The following is a 23236-nucleotide window of genomic DNA, read 5'->3' as shown; positions in this document are numbered from 1 at the left end:
CTCTTTAGTCAAGTGGCAAAACTAGTCCCTCGAATTCGGATGCGAGCGCGTGAATTAACCAAACAAATTATTTTGAAATACACGAGAGTAGACGGGAGATTTTATAATCCAATAACGAAAATATTAAGAACAATAGCTAACGGAGGATACGAATCTAAATACGAAAGATAATATATAAAAAAAAGACGGGCGTTAAAATAATTTACCCGAAAAATGCGGGATGTTACAGTACTTGTATCAGTTGTTTAATCATCATGCAGTTAACATTCCTTTTTGTGTGGCCGATTATTTGAGTAACTCGGTGAGGGGTAGGACTCAGGGGAGTGCAATGTGTGGTGGTCATTTTGTGACCTTGATTGCTCGATTTTTAGAGGTTCCGACTGTTGGTTTGCAGCCGCTTATGTCTGAGATTGGTATGGTTAATGCTAGGATTTGGTTAAGTGCTAAGATTGTTAAGAGAGAAGCAGGTGAGAGTTTTGTTCCGTATGACTCGATGGTTGGTCAGTTGATGGATGTTGAGCAGCAGCATGAGGCACCTCACACTGAGGCATCGAGTAGCCGATCTAGGGGTAGTAGGAGAGGTGGTCATGGTGGTTCAGATGATCTGTCAATGGTGATTGAGATGATGACTTGTGGTGTCCCGTCCAAAACCATCATGTACGGATCATCAACAACAGGTCCATTACAAGGTATATTACTATATGCTGTTTTAAAACAAGTTTTGCATTCATGAAAAGATAAAGTTTTTACCAATGTCAAATGTTTTACAAAAGTAACGTGCTTCTACGAATGGAAAGCATTAACATAAGTACGTGACACTTAGGTCATTACAAACCATAATAAAAACATAAGTAGTGAATGCAAATTTAAAAGTCCATGCGTAAGAGACATCTCTAGTAATGCATCGAAAGTCTAACACAGCAAGTCTATAATAGCGGAAGCAATTTCATATAAGCACCTGAGAAATAACATGTTTAAAAACGTCAAAACGAATGTTGGTGAGCTATAGTTTTATTGTAAACAATAATGTAAGGTAGACCACGAGATTTCGTATTCAAAACAGTATGAAAAGTATATGCTTAACCGTGGGCACTTGGTATCTAACTTAACGTAAAATAATATATCACCCCCTAAAAGTACACTTGGCGAGTGCGTTAAAACATACGAAGTATTAAACACTCGTTAAATGCTAGCGCGACTAGCCCGAGTGGGGATGTCAAACCCTATGGATCCATATCTAAGATTCGCGTCTACCGGTTCATAAACCAATAGTTAAACGTTACCGAGCTAAGGGGAAAATTTGTGCCGTTATATCACCCACACATATATAAAGTTTAGTACTCGTGTCTAGTATGTAAAACATAAAAAGCGCATGTATTCTCAGTCCCAAAAATAGTTGAAGTTAAAAGGGAGCTATAACTCACAGTGAATGTGCGGTAAAATCGATACGAAAATGTAAGCAAGTAGTAAGTCGGTCCGAAAGGTCCTCAACCTAAGTCTAAGGTTACTAAGTCAGTAAATTGTCCCAAAAGGTTTAAAAGTACATAAGATAAGTCTTAGGTATCATCATTATCATCGTTATCATCATCATACGTAAAAGATAAAGTAAGGTTTTCAACAAGAATAGAGATCGAAACAAAGGGCTGACTTGGGACAGCCGCTACGACCGCTACACAAACTGAAATGATGCGCGGTCAGTGGCCAAGGCTCCGTTTGTGAGTCCTCTTAGCGCTGACCAATTTTCAGATCCTAACTCGATGTCTTTTGACCGTGGCGACGGTTCAAGCATGAGTAGGTCAGAAATTTTAGCACGTCGTTACGAAGGCGTAGTGATTTTCGGAAAGCTATAAATCCTAAACCGTATATCGGATTTAGGCGAGTCTTAAACAAAAAGTCATCTACTCAAATTGAACTATCTAGAAATCAACTTTCCAGAAGCCTCAGGAGTCTGATCAGACAATGAAAAACAGAAACAAATGCTCTGATGAGTTTCTTGGTGTTTGATGCTCATCACGGTTCTCATCCTTGATGCGTATAAGCCTCAAGTGTACAACTCTTTGATGTTTTAGCATCATTATGAACAAGTTTTAACCATCAACACACAACTAAAAGTAAAAGCTAACTTTCTATAGGTTTTGAACATCAAGGTTGTCTCTTTATTATATAAACACAATAAAACTTCAACCTTTGTCCTTTTGATACAAGTTTATGCATCTTCATCGTATGAGATGATGAAGACTTGATTTTTATCACCACAAAAATCATAGAAAGGTTCCAAGTAAGTGAGATCTACAATAATAACTTAGATCTCAAGTGTTAAGAAACCCTAAGCTAGAAAGCTTGGATTTTTACAAGATTAATGAGACCATAAGCTAGAAAGCTAAGATCTAGTAAAAGTAATGAGATCATAAGCTAAAAAGCTCAGATCTAAACAAAATAATGAAACTCTAAGCTAGAAAGCTTGGATCTTTAATGTTCTTAAAGATCTTTAAAGCAAAAAGTTAGATCTTCAAGTTTCATGAAGATCATAAACACAAGTTTTGACCTTTTAACAAAATAAAGTGATCTTAAGTTATAAAACTTAGATACAACAAAGTAATGAAGATTCAAAGTTAAAAAGATTAAATCTTTCATGTTGTTGAAGGATTCAAATCAAAGTTTGAATCTACAAGATATAACAAGATCAAAAAGCTAGAAAGCTTGATCCTTTGATGATGATGATGATGATGATGATGATGATGATGATGTCGATTTAAAGAAGAAAAAGAAGAAAAAGAAGAAGAAAGAAAAATTCAAGAACTTACAATTTTAGTGTGAGAAAGACTAGAGAGAAAATTAGAAAGCAAGTATGTGTGAAATGAGAATGAAATGAAGTGTGAAATGAGAAGTAAAGCTTGAATTTATAGTGGTGGTGGTGGTGGTGGGTGTCTCTAAAATCGACGGCATCATGGGAGATAAGGGGGGACAATTTGCTTTTGCATGGTGGTGGTACAAAGGTGGTGCTTGTATGTTGGGATCCCACAACATGGTGTAGTAAAGGCACACAAATATGCTAGTATGTTGGCTTATCTTTATGGGTTTTTGTCTTACATCATAATAGGTCATAAGTCCATTAAAATTGGGCTAACATAAAAGTCCATTAACTAGAGTAGGGTGGGCCTAAGTCCATTAAGGTAAAAAGTCCATTAAGACTAACTAGTGTGCATTAGTAAATCACTAAGCGTAATTAAGAAACCAATAGGCCAAGTAATTATCATTAGAAAATAACAATTAGTTTTAAGTAGTCATAATACTCCAATTATGACAAAAGTTTAACGTGTACAAAGTACGTAGCTCGATTTAAACAACAAGTGGCACTAACGGCCATAAAAGCATTCGAGGTTCAAGTTAAGTGAATAAGCACTTAATAACACGTTGTAAGATATTAACGAAAGTAATTAATATGAATAATGATACCAGAATATAATATAGCTCAGTACGCACAAATACGCAGTTTCGTGAAAGTAATAAATATAAATATAAGTCGAAAAAGTCGGGTCGTTACATTACCCACCTGTTAAAGAAAATTTCGTCCTGAAATTTTAAACTGAGGTAGATGGAAGTGTCGGGAAAAGGTGAGGAAATTTCTGCATCAACGGATCCTCTCGTTCCCAAGTAAACTCGGGTCCTCGTTTAGCATTCCAACAGACTCGGACGATTGGGATCTTGCTGCGCTTCAAGGTTTTGACCTCACAGTCCATGATCTCAACAAGTTCTTCCACGAAGTGGAGTTTGTCATCAATCGTAAGCTCATCGAGGGGTATGACAAGTTCTGGTTCGGCAAGACACTTCTTCAGGTTCGATACGTGGAAAGTGGGATGAACAGGACTTAATTGAGATAGAAGGTCCAAACAGTAGGCAACGGGTCCAATACGCTCTAAGATTTCAAAAGGACCAATGTATCGCGTGTTTAGCTTCCCACGCTTTCCGAAACGGATTACACCTTTTCAGGGTGTGACTTTTAACATTACGCGATCACCCACTTGGAATTCGAGATCTTTACGTCTAATGTTGGCATAGCTCCTGTGATGATCAAGGGCCATCTTGAGCCTTGCTTGAATTTGAAAAATCTTCTCGGTTGTTTCATGGATGAGTTCGGGTCCGGTGATTTGCTTATCACCTACTTCGGCCCAACAAATAGGAGAATGACATTTGCGGCCATATAAATCTTCGAAAGGTGCAGCATTAATACTTGAATGATAACTATTGTTGTAAGAGAATTTGGCTAGAGGCAAATGCTTTTCCCAAGCTTTTCCGAAGTCAATAACACAAGCATGTAACATGTCTTCCAAGGTTTGAATCGTGCGTTCGCTTTGTCCGTCGGTTTGTGGGTGATATGCGGTGCTCATGTCTAGACGTGTTCCTAAGGCTTCTTGTAAGGAACGCCAAAATCTAGAAGTGAAACAGGCATCTCGGTCAGAAATAATTGATAAGGGTACACCGTGATGAGATACAATTTCCTTTATGTACAGTTGTACAAGTTTGTCCATCTTATTGGTTTCTTTCATGGCTAGGAAATGAGCAGATTTGGTGAGACGGTCAATAATAACCCAGATGGTATCATAACTACCTACCGTCTTTGGTAGTTTCATGATAAAGTCCATCGTTATCCTTTCCCACTTCCATTGCGGGATTTCGGGTTGCTGAAGTAACCCAGACGGCTTCTGATGTTCGGCTTTGTTACGACCCGGATTTTTTCGCTAATATATTGAAGATTAATATTTACATAATTAATATTTCCAACATGTTAAGCAATCAAACTCATTAAGAATTGGTTATTTGCAATGAATTTTATACAAACGTTTGGCCACCTAGTTTGTCTGACGATTCACGAACGTCATAAATTGAAATGATTATATAATGATGTATATATGGATATATATATATATATATATATATATATATATATATATATATATATATATATATATATATATACATATATATATATATATATATATATATACATATATATATATATATATATATATATATATATATATATATATATACTTATGATTTGTTAAAATGATATTTAAGTATCTCATTATATATAATAACAATTGGTTATATACATAAAATGAGATTACTAACTTAAAGACTTCAAGACTATATACATATATATAACGATTAACGTTGTAATAACTTCTAAATTAAAATGTATGTATATGTATTGTATTAATATGTATTAATACACTTTTGAAAGACTTAATAATATATATCAATGTAACGACCCTGGATTTTCCAACGTTTATTTATTAATAGTTGTTATTCTTAATACTTGTGATTTATCAAATGTATGTTATTACATTTACTTGTTACCATGATTGATCATACTTAACTTTTGAATGCCCGAAACATCTTTGTGACACGCGAAACTTACACGAATAATATTTTTAAGTATTATCTACATTCATGATTAAGTTTTATTAATCATTTTAATTAACTAAGGTTATTGGGTAATTACTTGGACTCTTGTTGGATTAATTTGTTAATTAATGGAACTTGGGCTTTTATTGTATTAATGAACTTAAGAGCCCACACTACACACTAATTGGATTAATAAGCCCATTTATGAATGCAAGTATTACTTTGAGTTTAAACTAGATAGATTAACTTGGTGGAATTAAGTTACAAACTCATTACATCTAGTTCCCATGCAAATCAACCCTTGTAACCAACTTTTAAGCTTTTACATGCAACAAACTTGTGGGTAAATCTCTTCCTCCCTTCCCTTGTTGTGACCGTCGGCCTAGGGCCCTTTGGAGAGCATTTTTGCTTTCAAATTTTGTTACTTACTCACTTACTTCCTCATTTTCTCACACACACTTCAACTTGCATCGCAACTTTCTTATAAGCAACTTGAGACTTTTTCTTCTCTTCTTCCTTTACTTAAAACCGAACCATAAACATCTCTTCATCATCATTCTTTGTTTGTTAATTACTTGTTCTTGTTGTTGATTAGTTACTTGAACTTTGTTGTTGTTATTTACTTACATGATTGTTAAGAACCAAACTCTTTAGTTTGATTCTTCATTTTATCTTGTATTTACAAAAACACACAAGAGCCTAACTTACTAGTTATGTTCTACATTTATTGTTTCAAAAGATTGTAAGTTCATGTGTTGTAAATCATTACTTGTAATTCATGTTTGTAAACTTAAAGTTTACATTCTTAAAGATCAAGCTTTGGTTTGAATCTTTAAAGTATGAACAACCATGACTTGTTACTTGTATATTTAGTTTATTACTTCATTTCTTGTACATTTAAATTCATGTTTGTTGTTAAATGGTCAAGTATTACAAGTTAGTCTTGATCTCATACTTCTTGGAACTAAAAGTTAACTTGAAAGTTCAAGAACATGGAAGTGTAACTCTTTAGTTATAACTTCATACACTTGTGTTAGATTTAACTTAATAACTTTAGATCTAGACCTTTGGGTCTTGGATCTTCAAGATCTAAACTTTCAAGTTTGTAGTTCAATATTACTTTTAAATTTCATGTATGTGTTAAATCTAAGACTTTGATGTAACTTTGGTTCATCAAAACACTTGCAACACTTAATTGAGTTGTGCTACTTATCTTAGACTTACACTTGGGTTATGATGGTCAAAACTTGGTAAAGATGATGTAAACACATCAACGAGTTGTACACTTGAAGCTATATGCATCAAGGATGAAAACCGTGATAAGCATCGAGTACCAAGAAACCCCGGAACCTACTATTTACTGTTACTAGGTCTGATCAGTACTACCTGGGCTACATTAAAGATGATTTTCAGATATCTCTGTTCAATTAGATAACTTTTCATTTAGGACTCGTCTTAATCTGAGTTACGGTTTAGGATTTATGGCCCTCCGAGTGTCACTATGTCTTTTAACGTTGTGCTGAAAATTCTGACCTACTCGCACTTAGACCGTCGCCACAGTCAAGCGAAGACGAGTTTGCTTCTGGAATTTTACCACAAATAAAGGACTCATATACGGAGCCATGGCCACTGGTCTCACCTTATTTCAGTAAGTATTGAGGCCGTGGTGACTGACTGAAGTCAGCCTTTGTTTTAAACTCTTTTCATGAACGAAACTTACTTTACACCTTTTGTTTGATGATGAATGATGATGACCCTTAAGACCTAATTTATATACTTTTAAACCTGTTGGGATAATTTACTGACTTAGTACTATTTGACTTAGGTTGAGGACTTTCCGGACCTACGTACTTGCTTATTTCCCGACTCGACTCTACCACTACTTTACCACTGTGAGTTATAGCATTCCCTTTTTTACTTCAACTATTTTGGGAACTGAGAATACATGTGTATTTTATGTTTTACATACTAGGCACGAGTACTTAAACTTATATATGTGTGGATTATACAACGGCATAAACATTCCCTTTAGCTCGGTAACGTTTAGTCATTGGTTTTTGAACCGGTGAACGCGGATCTTAGATATGGATCCATAGGGTTTGACATCCCCACTCGAGCTAGTAGCGCTAGCATTTAATGAGTGTTTAATACTTCGTATACATACGCACTTGCCAAGTGTACTTTCAGGGGGTATAAACGTTAAGTTAGTTAACAAGTGCCCACGGTTAACATATACTTTATCATACTGTTTTGAAACGCTCTTTGTAGCACTGAAATCTCGTGGCCTACCTTACATACTGTTATACTTAAACTATAGCTCACCAACCTTTGTGTTGACGTTTTTAAGCATGTTTTTCTCAAGTGCTTAAGGTTAGCTGCTTCCGCTGTGTACTAGTCTTGCTGTAGACACCCGCTGCTTTAGAGATGTCACAGCATGAACGTTTATTTGCATTCAAACATTATTACTTTTGAAACTATGATCTGTAACGACCTAAGGTTTATGCACTATTATATTTGCTTCTGTTCTTTGAAGCATAATTTGGTTGTAAAACATTTGACGTTAGTTATGACGTCACCTTTTATCTTGAATGCAAACTTGTTTTGAAAATGCATATAGTGTTTGACCTTGTAATGATCCTATTGTTAATGATTCGTACACGATGGTTTTGTATGGGGTATCACATTTGGTATCAGAGCATTGGTTGTAGGAAATTATGTTGCATTAGTGAGTCTAAGACCGACCCGAGTAGTATTCACTAATAGGACTAATCTACAACTTGCTAGTTTACTTGTTTCCGCTGAACTTACTGCATGCCGCTGCTCACTTTTACTACTATATGCCATATGCAATTACATGATTTCACTACTGCATGCTATTATCTGCTTTCGATTGCATGATACTTGTCGTTATTGCCATGCTACTTACTGTTATACATGATTTCGACTGTTGGCCTAATACGTGCTTGCTTTATGACTTACTGACATGAAAACTTTATTTTTCCTTGTTCAGATGTTGGATATTCCACCTGCTATCGTTTTGGGCAGTTCAGACACTTCAGCCACTTCACCTGCCACTGTTGCCGATCCCCCGATCCCGTCAGCGACACACTCTAGTGACCCAGGCACTTCGACTTCCGGAGCTAGCAACCATACTCCCACCCCAGTGGCTACTTCTGACGGAGCCCAGGACCTCCCGAAGATTCCAGCTCCATCTGCCCCAGGACCCTCGGCGTCACAGCCTCGCTCCGGTGATGTTGTGATTCCCGCGGAATTTGGGGAAGGTCCATTCCGTAACCAGTATCGCCATTGGTGCCAACGCGCTCCTGACGGACGTCTCGTGCCTATTCCACCCTTCAGATACCGACAGATGATGGACGCCCGCGGGGAGCCACTACAGCCACCCGTGCAGCCACCTCTACACGATTCAGATGATCCTTCATTCGATGATTCATCCACAGACGACTCGAGTGACGATGACTCCGACGAGGAGGATCCCGATGATGCACCTATTCAGCCACCCTCCACCCCGCCGAAGAAGCGGTACCGTTTCGACGGCACCATTATTCCGGGGATCAATGGAGGACGAGCATTCACTGACGCATATGTTCGGCGTCGTAGGGTTACCGCTCGTAAGCGGCTTGTGCCGTATCCTGCTGATCCCTTCATTCGTAAGCCTTACCGTCTCGCAGCCTCTACTTTCGGAGCCGGACCGTCGGCACCACCAGCTCCACCAGCACCACCCGTACCGACTGCACCGCCTACCCCACCATCTCCCTCTGTCGAGGAACTGATGAGGGAGGTGGAGATCCTCCGAGCTCGGGTAACTGAGCTCGAGGACCAGATGTCTCATGTATTAGACATCCTACACCCACCTTCACCGTAGGGCTTTTGTAGTAGATTTCATTATGTAATCTAGTTGTAGTTTTATATTCCACTTATGTATTGTACGAACTTATACAGATGTATGTAACTTATTATTATTAATGAATGAAACTTTGCGTTATTTAATTCTTGCACGATGTTCTATTTATGTTACCGTATGATTCTGTGGTATTTGTACCTAGTTGTATTACTTAATAAACATGTGATGTGTTGATTCCATGTTGGTTACCATATACTGTATTATTACTATTTGAATACTGGATTTTGACTTGAGTCAAAATTTTTGTTTAGAACACCATGGCCAACGGACGATCAACATCAACACCTACCGCAGCCCAAATCGAGGAGATGATTGCCGAAAGGGTAGCCGCAGCCATTGCGGAAATGCAACCCCAAGCTCCACCGCCGCCGCCACCGGTTATTCAAACCATTCGTAATGGGTGTACGTACAAAGAGTTCCAGAGCTGCATACCCCACAACTTCAGTGGAACAGAGGGGTCGGTTGGTCTCACTAGATGGTTCGAGAAGTTAGAATCCGTGTTTCGAGTTATTAACTGCTCGGAGGAGAATAAAACCAAGTTTGCTTCATGCAAGCTGTCTGATGGCACATTAACGTGGTGGAACACGTTGGCTCAAGCAAAAGGTATCGATGAGGCGTTTGCTACCCCATGGGAGGAATTCAAAGGGGCCCTGATTGAGGAATATTGCCCTAGGACCAAGATCCAGAGGATGGAGATTGAGTTTATGCAGTTAAAGGCTGTTGGGAATGACCTTGATAGTTACAACCGGAGGTTTTTGGAATTAGCCCTGATGTGTTCGACAATGGTTACACCGGAATTTAAACGAATGGAAAGGTACTTCTGGGGACTTCCTAAGAGCATTAAGGGAAACGTCACCTCGTCCAAGCCACCTAATGTCCCGGAGGCAATGCGCATGGCGCATAATTTAATGAATCAAATTATCATTGATGAACCGGAGAAGGCTAAGTCTGAAGCGGGTAGTAGTGAGAAGCGCAAATGGGATAACAACAGGGGAAAGACCTATGATCAAAACCCGGCGAAACGACATGAGGGTTTCAAAGGAAACAACAACGGTGGGAACTCCAAACCCAACTACAAAGGAACCTTACCATAATGCAAGCGGTGCTACAAGCACCATACTGGGTATTGTAATGTTGTTTGCGAAAAGTGCCAACGGACTGGGCATATCGGGAAGGACTGCAAGGTCACTACTTTGAATGGGAAGCCGAACACCAATGGACCGAAAAAGTGCTACGAATACGGACAAATGGGCCATTTCAGAAATGCGTGCCCCAACAAAAGAAAAGACGGCGGACCACCCCGTGGTAGAGCTTTCAACATTAATGCAAGGGATGCACGCGAGAATCCCGACTTGGTGACAGGTATATTCATTATCAATAATTTATTAGCTTCTGTCCTATTTGATACTGGTGCCGATAGAAGTTATGTATGAAGACATTTTTGCGATAAGATTAATTGGTCGTTAGTCCCTTTAAAAGAAAGTATGCTTGTCGAGGTTGACAATGGAAAACTTGAGAAAGTTGACTACATTAGTCGAGGAGCTATTATCAACATAGCTGGTACAGATTTCGAAATTGATTTGATACCCATTAAGTTGGGAAGCTTTGATGTTATTATCGGTATGGATTGGTTGACCAGAGTAAGAGCCGATATTATCTATGGAGATAAACCTCTTTGTATACCACACGGAGATGGTGAGCCACTGATCATTTATGGAGAGAGATGTACCTCGAAGCTGAACCTCATTAGTTGCGTGAAAGCACAAAAGATCATGAAGAAGGGACGTCTTGCCATGCTAGCACATGTGAAAGCGGTAGAAACCGAAGCGAAAAGTGTGGACGATGTTCGAATTGTGAACGAGTTTTTCGATGTCTTCCCTGAAGAATTGCATGGATTACCGCCGCCGAGAGCAGTAGAGTTTCATATTGATTTAGTGCCAGGAGCAGCACCTGTAGCTCGCGCACCTTATAGACTCGCATCTTCCGAGATGCAAGAATTACAGAGTCTACTACAAGAACTACTTAACTGTGGATTTATCCAACCAAGTTTCTCGCCTTGGGGCGCACCTGTTCTGTTTGTGAAGAAGAAGGATGGATCCTTTCGTATGTGTATCGACTACCGTGAACTCAACAAATTGACAATCAAGAATCAGTACCCTCTTCCCCGCATTGATGATCTTTTTTATCAACTACAAGGATCGAGCATTTACTCAAAGATTGATTTGCGATCCGGTTATCACCAGTTGAGGGTAAAGGAAAGTGATGTGATGAAGACTGCATTCAGAACTCGTTATGGTCATTATGAGTTCCTCGTGATGCCATTCGGTTTAACAAACGCACCTGCCGTGTTCATGGACCTCATGAATCGTGTCTGCAAGCCGTACCTGGATAAGTTTGTTATCGTCTTCATAGATGATATTCTCAACTACTCCAAAAGCGAAGAAGAGCATGAGCAACACCTCCGACTAGTACTTGAACTTTTGAGACAAGAGCAACTTTACGCCAAATTCTCCAAGTGTGAATTTTGGTTGAAGGAGGTCCAATTTCTAGGTCATGTTGTGAGCGACCAGGGTATCAAAGTTGACCTCGCCAAGATTGAAGCTATCAGCAAGTGGGAGACCCCCACTACTGCAACTCATATTCGCCAATTACTAGGTATCGCCGGTTATTACCGAAGGTTTATTGAAGGTTTCTCTCTGATTGCGCGTCCTTTGACCGCGCTGACTCACAAGGGGAAGAAGTTCATTTGGGAACCCGCACACAAATCAACATTCCAAACCTTAAAGAAGAAGTTGACCACCGCACCTATCATATCTCTTCCTGAAGGCAGTGACGATTTCGTCGTTTATTGCGAAGCTTCAAAAAGTGGTTTTGGTTGTGTACTGATGCAACGATCAAAGGTTATTGTCTATGCTTCTCGTCAACTGAAGATTCACAAACGGAACTACACTACTCACGATCTCGAACTCATATCCATTGTCTTTGCGCTCAAGTTGTGGAGACACTATCTTTATGGAACGAAAAGTACTATCTTCACCGATCACAAGAGTCTCCAGCACATATTCGATTAGAAGCAACTGAATATGAGACAGCGTCGATGAATCGAGGCACTAAATGACTATGATTGTGAACTTCGTTATCATCCTGGCAAGGCCAATGTTGTAGCTGACGCTTTAAGCCGAAAGGAGAGGACGACACCTCTTCGTGTTAGGGCTCTGAACATCACCATTCATTCGAATCTCAACAGTCAGATCATAGTAGCCCAAGATGAGGCTCTCAAAGAGGAGAATATATCTCATGAACATTTGAACATACTTGTCTCTCGATTCGAGGTTAGGGAGTCTGGACTCCGATGTTATGCCGGAAGAATTTGGGTACCTCTTTATGGAGATCTACGGAACTTTATACTTGATGAAGCACACAAATCGAGATATTTGATTCATCCCGGAGCGGGCAAAATGTACCACGACCTTAAGGAACAGTATTGGTGGCTGAATCTTAAGAAGGATGTTGCAACTTATGTTGGGAAATGTCTGACTTGCTCGAAAGTAAAGGCCGAACATCAAAGACCCTCTGGATTACTTCAGCAACCGGAAATCCCGTAATGGAAGTGGGAAAGGATCACAATGGATTTTATCACCAAATCATACGATACCATCTGGGTTATCGTTGACCGTCTTACCAAATCTGCACACTTTATAGCGATGAAGGAAACTGATACGATGGAGAGACTCGCTCAATTATACATCAAAGAGGTTGTATTTCGTCATGGTGTACCTTTATCGATCATCTCAGATCGCGATCCCCATTTTGCTTCCAGATTCTGGCGTTCTTTACAAGAAGCCAAGGGAACCCGTCTCGACATGAGTACTGCATATCACCCACAGACCGACGGGCAAAGTGAACGAACGATTCAGACCTTGGAAGACATGTTGCGTGCATGTGTCATTGATATTAGAAAGGCCTGGGAAAGGCATTTGCCGATAGCCGAATTCTCGTACAACAACAGTTATCACTCGAGCATTAATGCCGCACCTTTTGAAGCATTGTATGGCCGCAAGTGCCGATCTCCTATTTGTTGGGCCGAAGTAGGCGAAAAGCAAATCACCGGACCCGAGGTAGTCCATGAAACAACGAAGAAGATTGCTCAGATTCAAGCGAGACTTAAGACTGCCCGTGATCGCCAAAAGAGTTATGCCGATCTTAAACGTAAAGACTTTGAATTCAACGTTGGTGACCGCGTAATGTTGAAGGTTTCACCTTGGAAAGGTGTGATCCGTTTTGGAAAATGTGGAAAGTTAAACCCGCGATATATTAGTCCTTTCGAAATTTTGGAGCGTGTTGGACCCGTTGCATACCGTTTGGATCTTTGATGTTAAAGCGAAGGGGTATAAAATACTATTACTTTTTACAAGGAAATACTATTAAATACAATACAATTTTATACAAGTGATTTATTTATTTATAGAATGGATATACCTAAACCTTGCTACAACACTTATAGGCAGTGTACCTAATCGTACAGTAGCGTAGTTTTTAGTAAGTCCGGTTCGTTCCACAGGGATCTTTTAAACAAGCTTAACGCTATATTTTTAAAAACTATAATTGTAAAAATAAAAAAATATATAAGAAATATTATTATTATAAAAAGGGGGTTTTTACAGTTTAATGACCGGTTTGTCGATTTTAAAACTTAAGTCGCACTTAAAACCTAATGTAAAATATTAAAAATAACTTAATTTAAAGCATAAAGTAAATAACGATAATGAAAGTGCGATAAAATAAAATTGCGATAATTAAAAGGTACGATAAATGACAATAAATTAAAATGTGATAATTAAAAGTGCAATTAAATATGAAATATATAAATTATGCTTATTTAAACTTCCGTAATCATGATGTTTGGTGTGTTGATTTTAGTTTATTACCATGGGTTAATTGTCCTTTGTCCTGGATTATTCAATATGTCTGTCTGGTTTTTGTCCATAACAGTCCATCAGTCATAAATATAAAGTGCAAGTGTCCTCGTCAAATTATCCTTATATTCGAAGTCAAATATTCCAACTAATTGGGGACTTAAACTATAATTATACCAAGTGTCCTTGTATATAATTCACCCCTGTTTTAATAAGTCCATTAACTATTAATGCATTCCTGTGTCCGGTTAAATGAACGATTATTAGTACTTATAAATATCCCGCCCATCGTGTACGATCGAGTGTATATGGTTATTTATAGGTACGTCCAATTGTAAATCTTTATATTAAATTAACAAACTATCATTTAATTAAACAAATATAAAGCCCATTAATAGCCCATAGTCTAATTTCCACAAGTGTCGTTCTTTTGTCCAAACCCCAATTATGGTACAAAGCCCAATTACTCCATCTTTAATATTTAGCCCAACATCATGATTACTTTGTCTTAAATAAGCATAATAATAATTTAGCTACGAGACATTAAATTAAAAAGATTGAACATAACTTACAATGATTAAAAATAGCGTAGCGTTACACGGACAGAATTTTGACTTACACCCTTACAACATTCGCTAACATACCCTTATTATTAGAATTTAAAATTAAAATTAAAATTAAAATATAATATATATATATATATATATATATATATATATATATATATATATATATATATATATATATATATATATATATATATATATACTTTGAATGATGGAAGAGAAAAAGATGATTTTAATCGATCACCAAACTGCGAATTTATAGGCATGTGGCCACAAAAAGTGGCCCATGCGATCGCATGGAAAACAAGCCTACAGGCCATGCGATCGCATAGAGGTAGGTACCAGCTCACATATTTTTGTTTTCAAGCTTGTCGACGTTTTAATAAATAAATATAATATATAAATAATTTTAAGAATTATTTAAATATTATATTATATTTATGTGCATAGTTGACTTGCAATTTTTAGTCCATTGCGTCGAGCGTTGAGAGTTGACTCTGGTCCCGGTTCCGGATTTTCGAACGTCCTTGCGTACAATTTAATATCTTGTATTTTGCGTTTTGCGACTTGTACTCTTGTAATTTTGAGACGTTTCTCATCAATAATTTGAACCACTTTGATTGTACTTTGTACTTTTGAGCTTTTTGGTCATTTGCGTCTTCAATTCATCGAATCTGTCTTTTGTCTTCACCTTTTATTATTTAAACGAATATCACTTGTAAATAGAACAATTGCAACTAAAAGCTTGTCTTTCTTGAGGGATAATGCTATGAAATATATGTTCGTTTTTAGCATTATCAAATATTCCCACACTTGAGCGTTGCTTGTCCTCAAGCAATATAGTCTTGAAATAAAAATATTAGAATCACTTCTTTATTCTTCACACTTTATACATCAGTGATTTCTATACGGCGGTATAAACAATGATAGTAACGGTGTGGTTTACAGTCCCACATGACTATAAAAATTTAGATCCTTAAGGAAATCGGATCTTTATGAAAACATTTGATCTTTTGAAAATACGACCTAGCTTTTACCCTAGATAAGTTTTCCGGAATAACCCTTCACCGGTGTTTGCAAAATGTTTTTGTGGGTTTGGTGGGTTTCAGATTTGAAAATTTTAGCTTAAAACTTGCGGTTTTGTGTCACCCACTTGCTAACCTTGTATTGGGAAAGCAACACGTCCAGTATACTTGCTCCGTATATTACCTTTCCGTAAACTACCGTTCGGTTGTAAAGGAAAGCGTTGAGCAAGCAACTGTTAAGGCAATGTCCCCTGACATGCTTTTAATTATGGTCTATAACGTGTCGGATGCAATTACTATCCTTTGTAGGAGCAATAGTAAAGCTCACCCTTATGGTTTTTCGGTCTGGCATAAGGTCCTATCTTTGACCATGCTATGTAACTACCGTTCTTACGGTTGACACCCGATTTGGTTCAGGTGACCTAATGAATTCCAGGTGAATTCCTAGGATTTTACGTTCATTGGTAATGAACGCATTGAAAATGGGTTTTCAGAAAACAAATCGGTTTGTAATTTTGATCAAAATATTTTCTCGTTCAAGCTCGAGTTTAGATATCATCGAATTCCATGAGTTTTTAATTCTCAATCTTTAAGGTCAATCTGTAAGATTGAGTAATATCAGGCTTAAAAGCTGATTTTTAATCTTTAAGGAGATTATCTTTTCTGGGGGTCTAATTCATTAGTCTTATCAAGCTAATTTGCACGGCGCCCTCCCTATTTTACGAGACACATCCTCTCATGGTTAGGATAAGTCTGACCACTTGGCGACCCTGTTTGATGCTGAGGTCCGTGGATTTCCAGCTGATTTTCGTGATGACTTTTCTAGATTTTTCGTCAACCTACAGCTGGTCCGGACGACAACTTCATGACCTAAATGAAGAAGCGCGTTTCTTTTTTGGAAGACTTTACTTCCTTTTAATGATGGAATTGATTCATCGTGTTGATCCATCTTTCTTTCAAATATATTACAGTTCTCCGGGTAAAATGGTTAATTTTGTCCAAAACAAAAGTATCTTTGTACAAAATATGTGATATATGTTTTAAAGAACTTGGTAAATTTTTCCCACACTTGGCTTTTATTTTCCTTTCTTTGCCTTTTTATTGTCCTCTATTCCATTTTAAATGAATTCTAACATTTTGGGTTGTTTCTCAATTTATGTCCTTTCCGAGGTAACAATAATTTCGGTGTTAACACCTAGTTTTATCGTTCATAAATATGTATAAACATGAATTTGAATTCATTTAATTGAAAATTTTGAAAAATTTTACTAGAATTGGGTAGTCAGTATATAAGACTAGGGTTGTTCTTTATTATCAGAGAGCACTAGATTCTAATACAACTACTGCGTTAATAGTATTTTTAATGGTAATCAAGTGTATAATTTAAAATATTTAAAAATCCGAAAGAATTTAACCCCTTCCCACACTTAAGATCTTGCATTGCCCTCATTTGCAAGAAATCAGTAACAATTTAAATTATTGAGGGTGATTAACGTAGAAAAATGATTAAATTTTACGAAAGTTTCCAAACATATTTGCGTTTGTATGTTGAATGATAAATGTTGCACATCATTTGTTCATTCCGTCTTGTTGTTACATCACATTTGTTTTTCGTTTTGTCGTCAAAATTAGTAGCTTTTGCTGAACTTAATGTCAGTCTTTGAAAATGCGCTGTTTTACCCTGTTGTGTACATGAAATAACATACATACAATACAAATATAAACATGCATGGTAATTTGAAATGGGACTTAAAATCTCACTTTCAAATCAAATATGAAATATTAGTACCAAATAATAAAAATATTAAACAATACATTAATGTATCACAATATCATATATTTAAACATAAATAAAAATCATAAAAAGATAAAAATCATAGAAATCACCAACAGGAACTATATCAATCTGGATAGGGGTTCCAGTTAATGTTGTCGTCCGAGTTCCATGGTTGGTGATTGGTGTACTGGTAGGCCTGGTTAGGATCGTAGAGAGTATATGGTGGTCTCATCTCGGGCTGGTGTGGAGGATAGTAAGCGGGTCGAGTTGGGACGTAGTGATCCTGAGGTGACAGTCGGCTCATAATCTGACGCTGATGATAGTCCCATCTATCATACTGTCGTTGCCTGGAATGCTCGTAATCATTCCGGGCTTGCCACTGCTCCATCCGACTAAATCTCTCCCCGTTTGTCATATCTACCTCATCTACACGCTGGTAGACGTCAGTCATAGCCTCCCTAATGACATCCCTAATGTCATCCGCTTCCTCCATTTCCTCATCTGAAACTCTCTCTACCTGAGGATGACTACCTTCATAGGGTACTGGCTAGTTGCGTATGCTCTTTAATACCTTAGCACCCTGATAGACCTTTAATCCTAAAGGCTCAACCTGTTCCCTACATTCCAAAAGTGGACCCCCTTGGTCCCTATCTACACCTAAATACTCTCCAATGAGAGTAACAAAAATACCTCCTCCTATTATCCCCTCTTCCTGTATTCCTTCCACCATCTTAGACAAATAAAAACCAACACAGTAGGGGATATTAACAAAGCTTCTTGGGTCTCGAATACACTTTAGGTAAAATAAATCATGTAAGGTCATTTTCTCCTTGTTGTGACCTCTCTGTGTAATCAAGTTAGCCAGAAATCTATGAATTATACGAAGTTCGGCTTTGTTAATATGTAAGTAGGAGTGTTTTCCTCCCAGCGTAAAAACATTATAGTTTGACATACGCCTCAAGACGGCGTTCGCGTCAAAATTCCTATCTACCCTTTCACCACGATAAATCAAATTCATACAATCGGGTAGTAGTAATTCACCAGGAGTATATATCTGTAAAGCCCTGGCCATGTCCAGCATGGACATCCTGTACATCCTACGGCCAAGTATAAATCTAAGAAAACTTCTATCATCTAATCTATCTACATCTACATTTAACGCTATAGTACTCATGAGCTCAACACACCATTCCTTATATATAGGCCTACGAATGGTGAATAGACGTTCCCAATCGGTAAAAGAAGAACTGCCATACCTTTAGATCAGATGCTCCCTAACTGAGTTAGCTAGTTGGACCCTTTCCAAAGGATCCCAATCGATTACCCTTGGCACTTCTACATTTTTCGGTAGCATTTTGAATTTGTTACTTTCATATGTCGGGTAATCCCTCCAGCTTCTATCGAATCTCAGATTAGGATGCAACGTGTGTTCAGGAATTGTTGGGTATTCTACTGGGGGATGTATCGGAAACACTGTGAAGGCATCAACAAATTGTAGCGGATCATAATAAGGTACGTGTTGTAGTGACCCGAACTTTTCCATGTTTATATATATTAATTGAGATTGATATTTACATGATTAAATGTTTCCAACATGTTAAGCAATCAAACTTGTTAAGACTTGATTAATTGAAATATGTTTCATATAGACAATTGACCACCCAAGTTGACCGGTGATTCACGAACGTTAAAACTTGTAAAAACTATATGATGACATATATATGGATATATATATAGTTAACATGATACTATGATAAGTAAACATATCATTAAGTATATTAACAATGAACTACATATGTAAAAACAAGACTACTAACTTAATGATTTTTAAACGAGACATATATGTAACGATTATCGTTGTAAAGACATTTAATGTATATATATCATATTAAGAGATATTCATACATGATAATATCATGATAATATAATAATTTAAAATCTCATTTGATATTTTAAACATTGGGTTAACAACATTTAACAAGATCGTTAACCTAAAGGTTTCAAAACAACACTTACATGTAACGACTAACGATGACTTAACGACTCAGTTAAAATGTATATACATGTAGTGTTTTAATATGTATTTATACACTTTTGAAAGACTTCAATACACTTATCAAAATACTTCTACTTAACAAAAAATGCTTACAATTACATCCTCGTTCAGTTTCATCAACAATTCTACTCGTATGCACCCGTATTCGTACTCGTACAATACACAGCTTTTAGATGTATGTACTATTGGTATATACACTCCAATGATCAGCTCTTAGCAGCCCATGTGAGTCACCTAACACATGTGGGAACCATCATTTGGCAACTAGCATGAAATATCTCATAAAATTACAAAAATATGAGTAATCATTCATGACTTATTTACATGAAAACAAAATTACATATCCTTTATATCTAATCCATACACCAACGACCAAAAACACCTACAAACACTTTCATTCTTCAATTTTATTCATCTAATTGATCTCTCTCAAGTTCTATCTTCAAGTTCTAAGTGTTCTTCATAAATTCTACAAGTTCTAGTTACATAAAATCAAGAATACTTTCAAGTTTGCTAGCTCACTTCCAATCTTGTAAGGTGATCATCCAACTTCAAGAAATCTTTGTTTCTTACAGTAGGTTATCATTCTAATACAAGGTAATAATCATATTCAAACTTTGGTTCAATTTCTATAACTATAACAATCTTATTTCAAGTGATGATCTTACTTGAACTTGTTTTCGTGTCATGATTCTGCTTCAAGAACTTCGAGCCATCCAAGGATCCAATGAAGCTAGATCCATTTTTCTCTTTTCCAGTAGGTTTATGCAAGGAACTTAAGGTAGTAATGATATTCATAACATCATTCGATTCATATATATAAAGCTATCTTATTCGAAGGTTTAAACTTGTAATCACTAGAACATAGTTTAGTTAATTCTAAACTTGTTCGCAAACAAAAGTTAATCCTTCTAACTTGACTTTTAAAATCAACTAAACACATGTTATATATCTATATGATATGCTAACTTAATGATTTAAAACCTGGAAACACGAAAAACACCGTAAAACCGGATTTACGCCGTCGTAGTAACACCGCGGGCTGTTTTGGGTTAGTTAATTAAAAACTATGATAAACTTTGATTTAAAAGTTGTTATTCTGAGAAAATGATTTTTATTATGAACATGAAACTATATCCAAAAATTATGGTTAAACTCAAAGTGGAAGTATGTTTTCTAAAATGGTCATCTAGACGTCGTTCTTTCGACTAAAATGACTACCTTTACAAAAACGACTTGTAACTTATTTTTCCGACTATAAACCGATACTTTTTCTGTTTAGATTCATAAAATAGAGTTCAATATGAAACCATAGCAATTTGATTCACTCAAAACGGATTTAAAATGAAGAAGTTATGGGTAAAACAAGATTAGATAATTTTTCTCATTTTAGCTACGTAAAAATTGGTAACAAATCTATTCCAACCATAACTTAATCAACTTGTATTGTATATTATGTAATCTTGAGATACCATAGACACGTATACAATGTTTCGACCTATCATGTCGACACATCTATATATATTTCGGAACAACCATAGACACTCTATATGTGAATGTTGGAGTTAGCTATACATGGTTGAGGTTGATTCCAAAATATATATAGTTTGAGTTGTGATCAATACTGAGATATGTATACACTGGGTCGTGGATTGATTCAAGATAATATTTATCGATTTATTTCTGTACATCTAACCGTGGACAACTAGTTGTAAGTTACTAACGAGGACAGCTGACTTAATAAACTTAAAACATCAAAATATATTAAAAGTGTTGTAAATATATTTTGAACATACTTTGATATATATGTATATATTGTTATAGGTTCGTGAATCAACCAGTGGCCAAGTCTTACTTCCCGACAAAGTAAAAATCTGTGAAAGTGAGTTATAGTCCCACTTTTAAAATCTAATATTTTTGGGATGAGAATACATGCAGGTTTTATAAATGATTTACAAAATAGACACAAGTACGTGAAAACTACATTCTATGGTTGAATTATCGAAATCGAATATGCCCCTTTTTATTAAGTCTGGTAATCTAAGAATTAGGGAACAGACACCCTAATTGACGCGAATCCTAAAGATAGATCTATTGGGCCTAACAAACCCCATCCAAAGTACCGGATGTTTTAGTACTTCGAAATTTATATCATATCCGAAGGGTGTCCCGGAATGATGGGGATATTCTTATATATGCATCTTGTTAATGTCGGTTACCAGGTGTTCACCATATGAATGATTTTTATCTCTATGTATGGGATGTGTATTGAAATATGAAATCTTGTGGTCTATTGTTACGATTTTATATATATAGGTTAAACCTATAACACACCAACATTTTTGTTGACGTTTAAAGCATGTTTATTCTCAGGTGAATATTAAGAGCTTCCGCTATTGCATACTAAAATAAGGACAAGATTTAGAGTCCATGTTTGTATGATATTGTGTAAAAACTGCATTCAAGAAACTGATTTCGATGTAACATATTTGTATTGTAAACCATTATGAAATGGTCGTGTGTAAACAGGATATTTTAGATTATCATTATTTGATAATCTACGTAAAGCTTTTTAAACCTTTATTTATGAAATAAAGGTTATGGTTTGTTTTAAAATTGAATGCAGTCTTTGAAAAACATCTCATATAGAGGTCAAAACCTCGCAACGAAATCAATTAATATGGAACGTTTTTAATCAATAAGAACGGGACATTTCAGTTGGTATCCGAGCGTTGGTCTTAGAGAACCAGAATTTTGCATTAGTGTGTCTTATCGAGTTTGTTAGGATGCATTAGTGAGTCTGGACTTCGACCGTGTTTACTTGAAAAATGATTGCTTAACAAATTTTGTTGGAAACTATATATTTTTAACATGTGAATATTATGTGATATATTAATCTATTAACGCGTTTGATATTATGTGATAGATGTCTACCTCTAGAACAAGTCCCATTGACTCACCTAATAATAATGAAGAGTCAAATGTAAATTGGAATGATTCGTGGACTGATTCACAAGTTCCCGAAGAGGAACCGGAAGAAGAATCGGAACCGGAAGAAGAATCGGAACCGGATGAAGAAATAGAACCGGTGGGGGAAATAATAAAACGGTTAAGTAAAAGAAAATCCTCAACCAACCGACCAAGGTTAATTATGGTCAATGGTGTTTCCGCCAAGGAAGCAAAATATTGGGAGGATTACCAATTCTCCGATGAATCGGATTCCGACGAGAATTCCGATGATGTTATAGAAATTACCCCAACTGAATTTAAAAAGGCAAAAGAAAATAATAAGGGAAAGGGCATAAAAATAGAGAAATCTAATTCCAACCCCGATGAACTTTATATGTATCGTCAACCCCCGAAGTCCTTAAGTTGTAACAATGACCCGGGAACCTCTAAACCACCAGGTTTTTCTAAACCAATGTGGATAACGACGACTCGTATTAGGGGAACATCATATATCCCTAGAAACTTGGCAAAACGAACCAAAACTGAAGAAGAAGAAACAAGCGAGTCGGAATAAGATAGTTGTATTCGTGTGGTGTAATATATGTAATATAGTGTG

At 36.7% G+C, this 23236-nt stretch overlaps 1 pseudogene; it reads left to right on the top strand.

Moving 5' to 3' along the window:
* Positions 1-220: 220 nt before the first annotated feature.
* LOC139863920 (light-harvesting complex-like protein 3 isotype 2, chloroplastic) overlaps positions 221-23236 on the top strand; it is a 57152-nt pseudogene continuing 34136 nt past the window's right edge.

The sequence above is a fragment of the Rutidosis leptorrhynchoides genome, chromosome 8 (genome assembly GCF_046630445.1).
Source record: "Rutidosis leptorrhynchoides isolate AG116_Rl617_1_P2 chromosome 8, CSIRO_AGI_Rlap_v1, whole genome shotgun sequence".
NCBI classification, from domain to species: Eukaryota; Viridiplantae; Streptophyta; class Magnoliopsida; order Asterales; family Asteraceae; genus Rutidosis; species Rutidosis leptorrhynchoides.
Note: the sequence above shows the minus strand (reverse complement) of the source record. Positions and strands in the feature narration are given on the sequence as shown.